We start from the raw sequence: 13,264 nt of genomic DNA, 5'->3' as shown, positions 1-13,264 counted from the left end.
GCATCCGAGGCTTTCAGAGTCATGTGCGTTATCATTTTCCCTCTATTTATTTATTTATTCATTTATTTTTGCCACCTGGGTTATCACTGGGGCTTGATGTTGGCACTATTAATCCACAGCTTCCTGTGACCATTTTCTCCTTTTTTCTTTTTTTATTCCTTTCTATTTTTGTTTGATGGTACAGAGAAAAATTGAGAAGGGGTAAAGAGTGAGAGAGAAAGACAACTGCAGACCTTTTTCACTGCTCAGGAAGCATTCTCCATGCAGGTGGGAAGTGAAGGCTCAAACCTAGGTCCCTGCACATGGTATTGTGTGCACTCAGTCAGGTGCGCCACCACCTAGCCCCATCACTTTTCTTCTTGTGATTCCTGACACTTGGTATGAAGAAGTTTCTGGCAGATGTTTCCCCTTACCCTGAGTTCTGGAAGGAGAGATTCACAAAGCAGACATACACCTGACCATTAATTCAGAATCAAACCCACCCAAGTCATATCTTAGCCATACCAGTTCATATGCAAATTCACAACTAGCTACTAACTTGAGATTTCTTTGTTATGTGGTTTCCAAGCACAAAGCCAGAGGCATCTCAAAGTGTAGGGTACACCTGAATATGAAATATTTGCATGGGAAATATGTGTATGCATGAAAAATGGGATTAAGAATTATATGAATCACTTAGAATTATCACTCATAGTAAACAAGTAAACATTTACCAAACACTTGAGAAGGTTCCTGGTATAAAGACAGAGCTGCACATATTCCCTCTGAAGTTGGGAAAGCATTCAGGGCTCAGTACATGATGGTGAAGGAAGACTTAAATTGGCGATGGGACTTCAACTATTATGGGGATATAAGAAATTGCACTCATGTGACACCAACTATCTTGCAAATCACTATTTCCTCAATAAAGTGATTTGAAAAATAAATAAATAATATACGTCTGGACAAGCATATAAGAATCTAAACTGACAGTATCGGTACGAAGTTGGGGATGTGGGGCCAGTTAGGAAGGAAGACCCATTTTCCTTGTAGAATTGGAATTTTTTCCAATTTACTGTATCTGCTTGAAACAATGTAGTTTATCTAGTTAAAACATATTCTACATCTGGGATCCCTCCAGAAGTACATAAAACAGAGACCATATACTTTAATTTAAATATATAATTTTAATTTTTATTATTTATTTTATTTACTGGATAGAAACAGAAAGAAATTGAGAGGGAAGGGGAGATACGGAGAATTAAAAAAGAGACACCAGTAATTCTGCTTCACCACTTGTGAAGCTTCCCCCATGCAGGTGAGCATCGGGGACTTGAACCTAGGTCCATACTAATTATTACATGTATATTCTTTTTTTTTTTTAAAGATTTTTAAAGACATTTATTTATTCCCTTTTTTGCCCTTGTTTTATTGTTGTAGTTATTATTGTTATTATTGATGTCGTTGTTGGATAGGACAGAGAGAAATGGAAAGGAAGGGAAGACAGAGAGGGGGAGAGAAAGACACCTGCAGACCTGCTTCACCGCCTGTGAAGCGACTCCCCTGCAGGTGGGGAGCCAGAGGATCGAACCGGGATCCTTACGCCAGTCCTTGCACTTCACGCCACGTAAGCTTAACCCGCTGTACATGTATAGTCTACTGGGTATGCCACCACCCAGCAGACACCATGCATTTATCATATTAAAAGACCCATGAGAGCTCGGGGTTGAGTTGAGTTCCATGAAGGTCATCTGTTAGCTTTGGCCTTAGATTATGGTTTTCCCTCTCTGAATTTATTATGAACCAGACAATTATGATGATTTGAGGGAGTCCTTAGAACTCTACTAAGGACTGGCAGCCTGGTGAGATGAGTGTTCTATGGAGAATGTGATCTTCCAGCCTTCACAGGGCCCTTTAATAAGGATAATTATTGCATTTATGAGGGCTCTGTTCTCATGTGCTACTTACTTCCCAAAATTCTTGATTTGAAATTTCACCACTTCAGGGAACAGAAATTCAATATGAGTTTCATTTAATTTTTTTTTTCTTTTTGCCTGCTGGAGCTTTGCATCTGTATGATTACATGACTGCCAGTAAAATCTTATTATTTTTCCAGTTAAATTTCAGATAGAGATGGAGGGACGGGGGAGGAAGAAAGGGAGGGAGAGAGACCATAGCATTATCTATGAAGTTGTTCCCATGTAATGACAGGGATTTAAACCTGGGTCCCTGTGCACAATAAACTGTGCTCTGTACAGATACATGTAAGTTTTGAAAGGACACATTTAGACCTTAGCACTGTGTGTACAGTCACTAAACAGAACCAGACTCCCCAGACTCTATGAAAACTCACTCTTCCATCCCTCATACTTCTTCCTTCAGACTAATTTGGAAAGCTAATATAAAGTGACAACAAAAAGCTACTACTTTGAAATGTTCTCTCTCTTAAAAAAACACAATTTTAAGTTAACATATGTTATCAGTGATTCAATGTTTTATACGAATAAAGATTGAAAGGATCTAGTTCTGCAACACATTCACCACCAAGATTCTCTACTCACCCACCTCCCCCCAAGGACCATAGTTCTCAGAGTTTAAGAGACATGTTGGCTACTTTGTTTTTGATTTAAAAAAAAAAAAATCAGTGAACTAAGCCTTTTATTTATTTATATATATTTATTTTAACAAGACAGTTAATGGAGAGAAAACCTATAACTAAGTTAACCTACTGACACAGTACTCTGTGATACTATACAACTGTAGTTTCATTGGGAATAATGTAATTCTACATGTTTAGCAAGTTTGTGTTAAAGAATTCTAGATCAATTCATACCAACTAATACTGCATCTGCTGATCCCAACCTAAGCAATGCAACCAGTACCACCTCAGCATGTTTCACTTCGGATGGTGTCCAAAGACGTCAGGTGTGGAATGTCAACCCTTCAGCTTCATTACTCTGGTGAGACCTTTCTTAGCATAGGACTCCTTAATTTCATTCCGGGTGGTAATACTTCCTAACAAAGCCTTAGAACCTAGATATAGAGATAGGGCTTATGTACACCATGTAGCCACAAGTTGGGGGTTAAATACATACCTTAAGTAAAAGTGCACAATAGTTTGCAGAATCAATAGATGAAGCAAGCAAGTAGAAAGACCTCAAGACACCATAAAGTACCTAATGAAATTGTTTCCCTCAATCACTCCAAAGCTAACACTGTCAGATAAAGTAAGGACTACAAAAGTTGAATAAGGGCAATGATGACTCTTTAGTCACTACAACGCAGAGGAACACAGTAAGAAAGTATGAGCTTTACAGATGCACTTTTTATGTGCTTTATAGATGGCTTATTTAACATATCCATGCCAAGTCCATACCTGGCACAATGCTAAATGTTTAACATATCTGACCTCATTTAGACTCATAATAAACCTGTTTATGGATCCTTCAGACACTTTCAAGATTGATAATTCTGTAGCTCATAAAGTCTCACAACACACAGAGGATACAAAGCAAAATCAGCAAAGGGAAAATCACAGGGAAAAGTCTGGATGGTAAAAGCCAGGCACAAACTTTAAGAATCCTCTCTCAGTGGCCTCAGGGGACCTAATTCATTCTTTTGGGAAGGGTGTGTTAAATTCTTAAGATAAATTTGGGAAACAATAGGTTACATTAAGACTCCTTTATGGGACCTCTCAAGATCCTTATTTATGTAAATATGTAGTTAAATTCCTATAGGAAGGTAGGAAATAGATCCCAGAGCCCCTGTTTCTGAAAGTTTCTAGTGGAATTTAGTGCAAAATGTGAGTATGATGGATGGTTTTAATCATCATATGTTTTCATAGGAATGGTGTCTCTTGGAACAAGCTGAAGGAAATCCAAATCCCCAGACTCTAACATTTGACACTCTGCTGCTATCTCAGTCCTCAGCTGGCTTTAAGGAGCATCCCAGCTTTGATACCTCAGTGAGCTCTGCTTTCAGCACAGACTAATCTCAAAACTCCAGGATGTGGCACCTCCCAATTCAGTTCTCTATTTGCTGAAATTCTGAACAGAGATTAAAAAAAAAGATTAGCAAATTAGAAAGGAGCACTACCTTCAGTGCCTGAGGTCTCAGAAGGCCCAAATTCAATTCTGGTATTATCATAAGCCAGAGTTGAGCAGTGTTTTGGTCTTTGTCTCTGTGTGTACCCCCCCACCCCCTCCTCCACACGTATAACATATTTTTTTTTATGAGACTGACACGCTGCCTATTGTGCTAAGAAGACAACTAACTTTTTTTTTTTTTTTTTTAAAGAGAAAGACCTGTGACCATTAGAATCGGCACATTTACAGTGTTGGTACAGTGCTTTAGTAGGACCAGATGATGTTACTTTAATGCTTTCAACTGCTACTTAAACTGTATTTATATACATAAACTCTACTTATGTTCTTTCTGGCATAAATTTACAGATACTTGATACAGTATTTCATTATAAAGACAGCACTATACAAATAAGGAAACTGAGGTTCAGGAAGGTTAAGGAATACACTTAGATTCACCTGGGGGAAGAAGTTAAGATAGGATTCAAACTCAGGCAATCTGCATCTTGTGCACATTTCTTTATGCTCCTTGCCTTAAATCACAGTTCTGCCTGTCCGCAATGAAGCAAACCCTGGGGTCCTGTCAGTCTCTGAGATTGAAAGTCCCCTCAAAATGGAGATAATTCTAGATTTGCTGTGCTCCTGGATTGTTCAGGATAATTAAATTAGAAAGTGCTGGAAGAAGCCCTTAATTTTTTTATTACCTTTATTTATTGGATAAAGACAGAAATTGAGAGGGAAGGGGAAGATAAAGAGGAAGAGAGACAGACACTTGCAGCACTGCTTCACTACTAGCAAAGCTTGTCCCTGAAGGTGGGGATGGGGGGCTCAAACCTGGGTCCTTGTGCATTGTAAAATGTGCACTCAGCCAGGCACCACCACATGGCCCCGAAGAAGCCCTTTGAAAACCATGCTATTAATAAAAATATTTGTTAACATGAAATGAATAGAAGCAGACATCGTCTAGGTCATGTGTAACAGTCATTTTCCTATATTCTGACAACTCTGTCAGGTATTGCCTTCAATGCATGAGTGCAGGGAATGAAGCTTAGGGAGCTTACATGACATGACTTTTTGTTTTTTTCAAGGAGACATTAACAAAACTGTAGGATAGGAGGGGTACAACTCCACACAATTCCCACCACCAGATATCTATATCCCATCCCCTCCCCTGATAGCTTTCCCATTCTTTATCCCTCTGGGAGTATGTACCAAAGGTCATTGAGGGTTGCAGAAGGTGGAAGGTCTGGCTTCTGTAATTGCTTCCCCTTTGAACATGGGCATTGACTGGTTGATCCATACTCCCAGTCTGCCTCTCTCTTTCCCTAGTGGGGTGGGTCTCTGGGTAAGCGGAGCTCCAGGACACACTGGTGGAGTCTTTTCAGCCACCAGGTTCCAGATGCCAGCATGATGCAGACCAGACTTCCCTGGACAGATGACCTCGCCAATGTGTCCTGGAGCTCCACTCCCCCAGATCCTCAACCTACTAGGGAAAGAGAGAGGCAGGTTGGGAGTATGGATTGACCAGTCAACACCCATGTTCAGCAGGGATGCAATTACAGAAGCCAGACCTTCCACTTTCTGCATCCCACAATGACCTTGGGTCCATACTCCCAGACTCCCAGAGGGATAAAGAATAGGAAAGGTATCAGGAGAGGGAATGGGATATAGAGATCTGGTGGTGGGAATTGTGTGGAGTTGTACCCCTCTTATCCTATGGTTTTGTTAATGTCTCCTTTTTTTTTTTTATTTTATTTTTTATTTGTTTATTCCCTTTTGTTGCCCTTGTTGTTTTTTATTGTTGTAGTTATTATTATTGTTGTCATCATTGTTGGATAGGACAGAGAGAAACGGAGAGAGGAGGGGAAGACAGAGGGGGAGAGAAAGATAGACACCTGCAGACCTGCTTCACCGCCTGTGAAGCGACTCCCCTGCAGGTGGGGAGCCGGGGTTCAAACCGGGATCCTTATGCCGGTCCTTGTGCTTTGCGCCACCTGCGCTTAACCAATGTCTCCTTTTTTAAATAAATAACAAAATAAAAAAAATTGATTTAGCCTAGGCTTATACACAGATTCTTGGATATACAGATCCTTTCTTCTTTCTTTTCTCCTTTTTTTCTTCCTTCTTCCTCCCCCCCCTTTTTCTTTCCCTTTTTTTTTCTTTTAAGGTCTAAAGAGTTGGGATATTGTACAGATGTGATTGAACATTGGCAGGGCCCACAAACCACTATATTTCCATGCAAGTATTATTTACATATACCCCACCACGTTATCCCCTTAGGGTATTGCTAATTCCCACCAGTTAAACTATAGCAACCACAACTAAGGAAGTTCCCAGAATGCATTTTCTTTTCTCCACTCTCTTCCCTAGCCACTTCCGTTTTTACCCTATAAAACCTGCTGTTGTTCCTGGTTTCGCCCCCCTTTTTTTTTCTCTTCTGAGTCCTGACCTGGAGAAGACCTGGAGAAGGGCTGGTGTGCATAGCGGGAGGCAGCCATATTGCTAGCTCCACATGGCCTAAACTCACTGTACTCACACCTGACTCTGGGGCGTCTGCATGAATAAAGATTTGCTTTCCCCGCCCCTCCACAAGTTCCTGGTTTCTCTCTCTCCCTCGATGCAACTCCAACACAAAGAAATGTTCGGTGGCTTCTGGCTAACAAAACTTGGCATTATCATGAGGTTGACCAGGGAGACACTGTACTTCTTAAATCTTTTTGTAAAACACTTTTTTTCCCCCAACATTTATTTTTTATAATGAGGAGGACAATGAGGAGGAGAAAAAGAATGTTCCATTTTATGTAGTACCAGGGACTGAACATAAGGCTTCACACATGGATGAGATGTACTCTATCTTTGTTGAACCACCTATTTGCTGCTAGTGGTTGTTTCTTTTCACAAATATATGAACAATGCACAATAAATATTTATTAAAAAGTACCATTCACCAGAATGCATTCAAATGAAACCTAAAAAAATTTATCATTCAGTTAATTCAGAAAAAAGACTGATTTACATGGGTAGCAGTATAGAAGGAAAACTGGAAACCATCATTTTGACATTGTATCTTAATAGTCATTCAGGAATGATTGAAGATGTTGCTATTCCTTGAGAAATATATCAGATGACATGACACCTTAGACCTCGAAATGACACCCACTTAGTAGAGTCTCAATTTGCCTGAAAAGTTCACATACATGAATATTACGGTGTTTGCATCTGAGTAAATTAGTGGTGTTGGATCCTGTTACCCTTGTTTCTATGGTTCTGCACTGCACTAAAGCTTTTCAGGAGTGGTCATTCTCAACTATGTGGTAGTCATAGATTTACTGAAAATGGTCCACTGCTTGGGAAATATATATCAGACCTTATAATATAGTGTTTAAGTACTGCATTAGCATTTTCAGAGATACAGAAACAACAGCAACATAAATAGGTTACACACACATGCATATGTGCATACACACACACACACACACACATACACACACACACACACACACACACACACACACACACACACACACACACACACTATGTGAGAAACTGGCTTAAGCTGCTACAGGGGCTGATAAGTCCCATGACCCATTCTCTGCAAGCTAAAGGACCAGAGATCCTAGTGGTGTAATTCAGTTTGAGTTCTAAGGTCTAAGAATCAGACTGAGGTGTAAGTCCAGGTTAGTGACTGAAAGCATGAAAACTATATATGTCAATGGCCAAATTCAGGAGATGATAGCTTCAACCTAAGTAGGGCAAGTGAGAATCCATCACTCCTTGTCTTTTTGTTCTATTCAGACCTTCAATGAATTGGATGATACCTATCTATTTTGGGGGGTATAGGGTGTCTGTCTGCTTTAATTAAGCTAACAGTTCAAATGCCAATCAATCTCTTTTGCAAATACACTTGCAGATATAACTAGAAATATGTCTCACCCAATATCTGGGCATCCATTAGCCCAGTCAAGTTAACATATAAAATGAACTATCACAAGCATGTAGGGGAGATTTTGTAAGAATACTTTCTTGTTTACATAGAAAATGAAGTGACCTTGCAGGTAGGAATAAAAACCACTGACTGCACATGTACTTACTGGCCCAGAAAATGATCACTAATAGTTTTTATTCTCCTGAGTCATTTGGGCTCAAAAAGTCAGTTTCAGGAGTATAAATCCCATTTTCCTTTTTTTTCCAATTTTTAAAAATCTTTTATTTATTATTCGATAGACAGAGAGAAATTGAGAAGGGAGAGGGAGATAGAGAAGGAAAGAGAGAGACATATCTGCAGCCCTGCTTCACCACTTGTGAAGCTTTCCTCCTGCAGGTGGGGACCAGGGGCTTGAACCCAGATCCCTGTACAGTGTAATGTGAGTGCTTAACCAGGTACACCACTGCCTGGTCCCCAAAATTCAATTTTCAACTTTCTTGTAATTTTATTCTTCACAACTGCCTCTATTAATTTGTAAAGTTGGAATAATAAGTATATAGAGTGGGATACTAATGGGAAATGTCAATAATTTTGGAAATGTTGACATGTTCATGAGGGGTTTAGAATAGAATTTGCTTCATAGGATACAAATTCACAAGGTAATTAATTGTAGACGATTAAGAACACATGAAACATGCACTGTTACATAGATGAACTTTGAAGATACTCCGCTAAGTGAAGTAAAACAGATCTAAATGAATAAATACTACAGGATCTCGTGTTTATGAGTGTCTTAGGATATAAAACTTATAGAGACAGGAAATCGAAAGATACTGTCATGGACTTGGAGTAGGGAGAAATAGAGAATTAGTGTTTAAAATAGAGTCAGTTTAAGAAGATAAAATGATTCTGGAGATGATCAGTGGTAACAATGGACATACAACAGTGTAGATGCACCTAATGCCACTAACCTGTATACTTTAAAATAGCTAAAATAGTAAGTTTGATATTGTGTATATTTTACCATATATATACACATATACAAAAGTTTAACTTTTGGTCACCAGATATACCAGTAAAGTCAATGAAATTTAAATTTCCAGGGCTAGACGCTGGTGCACCTGGCTGAGAGGACATGTTATCATGTGCCAGAACCCAGGTTCAAGCCCCCAGTCTCCACCTGCAGGCTTGGAAGCTTCACAATTAGTGAAGCAGTGCTTCAGCTGTTTCTCTCTCTCTCCCCCTCTCAGTTTCTCTCAGTTCTATGAAATAAATATTAAAAACTTAAAATGCTGCAAAATTAACCTCACACTTATATTTTACTAAAGAATGTGTTGGCAAAGAAATGACTGGCACTGGAAGAAACTGCAACACATCTTTTTGATAAGGAATAAAAATGTCCAGTGGTTACAATTAAAATGACTAAACAATGGAGATGGCAGTGGATTATGATGTTCTCTCATCAGTAGCCACTGGCCATACTTGGCTTCTGAGTACTTTTTTTGTTTGTTATTTAAATATATTTTTATTTATTCATTTATTATTGGATAGAGACATTAAAATTGAGAGGAGTAGGAAAATAGGGAAAGAGACAAAGACCTGCAGCCTTGCTTCACCACTCATGAAGTTTTCTCCCTACAGGAGGGGACCAGGGGCTTGGACCTGCATCCTTGTCCACTGTAATGTGTGATTTAAACTCTGATAGCTTTCCTATTCTTTATTTCTTTATTATTCTTTCTTTCTTTATTATTCTTTATTCTTTTTCCCCCCTGATAGCTTTCCTATTCTTTATCCCTCTGGGAGTATGGACCCAGGGTCATTATAGAGTACAGAAGGTGGAAGGTCTGGATTCTGTAATTGCTTTCCCGCTGAACATGGGCATTGACAGGTCGACCCATAATCCCTGCCTGTCTCTCTTTCCCTAGTGGACCAGGGTTCTGGGGAAGTGGGGTTCCAGGACACACTGGTAGGGTCATCTGCCCAGGGAAGTACGGCTGGCATCATGTTAGTATCTGGAACCTGGTGGCTAAAAAAATAGTTAACTTAGAAAGCCAAACAAATTGTTGACTAATCATGAACCTAAAGGCTGGAATAGCTCAGATGAATATTTGGGGTCTCCGATTTAAAGATAGTTAGTAGGCCTATTTTAGTTATATTCCAAAGGGCCCATGACTATACTAGTTTTTTTCCTGAGCCTGACCTCTGATATACAGGCAAACCCAAGTTATTGTCCACGCAGATGATAACATGGCTGGATAAAGGACTAGAAAGCTGGACCAGGGAAGAGAGTAGTTCCAAAATATTTCTAATGGACAGCATTGTTATAGAGTATCAGGTACAAATAATACAATCACAATTTTTCTAGAAGCTTTGATTGAAAACATATTAAACATTATAAAGAAGAATAGTTTAAAGGGCTGGGTGGTGATGCACCCAGTTAACCGCACACAGTACTATGTGTAAGGATACACACAAGGACCCAGGTTTGAGTCTCCATTTCCCACCTGCAGTGGGGATGCTTTATGAGTGGTGAGGCAGGTCTATAGGTGTACATCTTTTTCTCCCTGTCTCTATATCTGCCTCTTCTCAACTTCTCTATGTTATATCGAATGATGGCGGGGAGGACTAACAGAAGAGGTGGATTCATAGTGCCCACACCAAGAGTAACTGGAGGCAAAAGAAAAAAGAAAATAAATAAATAAATAAAAATAATAGAAAAAGAGGTTACATTCTTATTATTGCATTTGTCTGAGCCAAAAAAAAAAAAAGAATAAATACTAAAGTAGCAATGTGGGGGAGGGTTGGCCCAGTGGGTAGAGCATTTGTCTTGCATACAAAGTCATTAAGATTTGATCCATTTTATCATCCTGGTTCAAACCCCCAGCTCCCCACCTTCAGGGGAGTCACTTTACAGGCGGTGTAAAGTGTAAAGCAGGTCTGCAAGTGTCTTTCTCTCCCCCTCTCTGTCTTCCCCTCCTCTCGATTTCTCTCCGTCCTATCCAACAACAACAACATCAGTAATAACTACTACAGTAAAACAACAAGGGCAACAAAAGGGAATAAATAAATGTTTGAAAAAAAATTACCCCCCTCACAAGAGCTGTAAAACCAAGCAGAAGAGGGGCTTTCCTGGAGACAGGTGTAAATTCACATTGCATATCCTCTGTGCTGCAATAGAGCAGACAGGACACAAGGATATTTGGGGTGGTATATGCAGTGCTATAAAAAAGAAGAATCATAGTTCTTCCCTCTGGTTCCAAATCAGTTGTCTAAGAGGACCTGAGAACTTGGTTGAACAATGAATTTTGGATCTCTCTATATAAAATGTAAGCTGGTGGGATGTGTACTTTGACTATTATAACAAATTACCTTAAGTTCAACAACTTGAAACAACAAATATTTATGAGTTTGTACTTATGGAGGTTAAGTCTCTGAAACTGGATCAAAACCATGGTGCTACAGTGACTTTCTTGGGAAACTGGGGGACAAATTTCCTTGTATTTTCTAACTTCTACAGCTATTTCAAACAGGGTAACATCTTTGCATTTATTCTCCATTACCATGTTATCATCTACCTTGTATGTCCAAATTCCTTCTTTCAGTGAGCCTTGGGATTGTGTTGCCCAGACTGGACAAGACAATTTCCCATCTTAAAATCCTTAATTTACTCACATCTGTAGTGTCTCTTTTGCTTTGATGAGTCACTCCCAGTTTATTTATCTTGTTCAAGTAATTTCTCTGAGTCTCCATTTCCTTCTATGTAAAGCGAGACTCAGCATCCTGTCCTGCAGGATAGGGTGACAGTATAATACAGTGGCCTAGATTAAATACTCTAACATCACCAACCTGCAGTGTAAGCTCTACCAAGTTACTTAACCTCTCAGGATCTTACTTTCCCACTTTTAAAGGACATAGTAGGGGCCAAGTGATGGCCCAGCCAGTAGAGTATGGTTCATCATACATGAGAACCCAGGTTCAGGCTCCCACTCCCCACCTACAGGGAATGCTTCACAAACAATGCAGCTGTGCTGAAGGTCTCTCTCTCTCTCTCTCCTTTAATTCCCTATTTCTCAACATATATAAAAATGAATAAAAAATAGTAATAATTTATAAAATAGAGGGCATAGCAATGAACATTTTATGAAACTAACCAAAACCCTATGTTATAAGGTAGATTAATATCTGTAAGGCACCTAGAATACTGTCTGATCAACAAGTGGAGTTAAATGGCAACTGTTTTAGTTATTAAAAGCTAATCCATTAGGAGTCAGGAGGTAGCACGGCGGGTTAAGCACACGTGTTGCAAAAGCTCAAGGACCGGCGTTTGGATCCCGGTTCAAGCCCCCGGCTCCCCACCTGCAGGGGAGTCGCTTCACAAGTCGTGAAGCAGGTCTGCAGGTGTCTATCTTTCTCTCTCCCCCTCTCTGTCTTCCACTCCTCTCTCCATTTCTCTCTGTCCTATCCAATAACAACAACAACAATAATAACTACAACAATAAAACAGCAAGGGCAATAAAAGGGAATAAATAAATAAATATATTTTTTTAAAAAGCTAATTCATTAACTCGGGTGGTGAGGTACTTGGTTAAGTGCACACATTAATACACACAAGGGCTAAGACTCAAGACTTTGGTCCCCCCTGCAGGTAAGAAACTTCAAAAATACTAAGGTAGTGCTACATGTGTCACCATTTCTCTCTCTCTCCCTCTCCTCCATCTCTATGAATCCTTCTCTACTGTTCTTTTTCAGAAAATGAAAAATACATAAAATCTAATTCATAATCAACAAATCCACTTGGCAGAAATCCATTCATCACCTAACATGTAAGATGTAGCATGGAAAAAAATGTATGTTCATGGGAGGAACTGGCTTGGTAGTAGGAAGATGTATCATTTGCTCATGTCATAATTTAGGAAATGTCTTTTAAAATTCCAAAGTGAACTGGACAAACTAAATTATGTTTATTTGAATACTGCCTTTTTCTCTTTTTAATAGAGACAGAGAGAAATTTAAAAGGAAGGGAAAGATACGGACAGACTAAGAGAAACATCTGCAGCACTACTTTACCACTCATGAAACTTCCCTTGCAGGTGGAGATCAGAGACTTGAAACCAGATCCTTGCACACTGTAATATGTGTGCTCGACTGGGTATACCACAACCTGATTCCTGAGGGGTGTGTGTGTGTGTGTGTGTGTTTATGACAGAGGCTGAGAGACTATAACACCATCATATGCACATCATAAGCCATGTGCGCTTAACCCGCTGTGCTACTGCCG

General features: G+C 39.5%; 1 protein-coding gene across 3 annotated transcripts in view; it reads right to left on the bottom strand.

Moving 5' to 3' along the window:
- Positions 1-13,264, bottom strand: part of PAK5 (p21 (RAC1) activated kinase 5) — a 352,864-nt gene that overhangs the window by 114,542 nt on the left and 225,058 nt on the right. The gene's annotated exons all lie outside the window — the stretch shown is intronic.

This window comes from Erinaceus europaeus, chromosome 1 (assembly GCF_950295315.1).
Source record: "Erinaceus europaeus chromosome 1, mEriEur2.1, whole genome shotgun sequence".
NCBI lineage: Eukaryota > Metazoa > Chordata > Mammalia > Eulipotyphla > Erinaceidae > Erinaceus > Erinaceus europaeus.
Note: the sequence above shows the minus strand (reverse complement) of the source record. Positions and strands in the feature narration are given on the sequence as shown.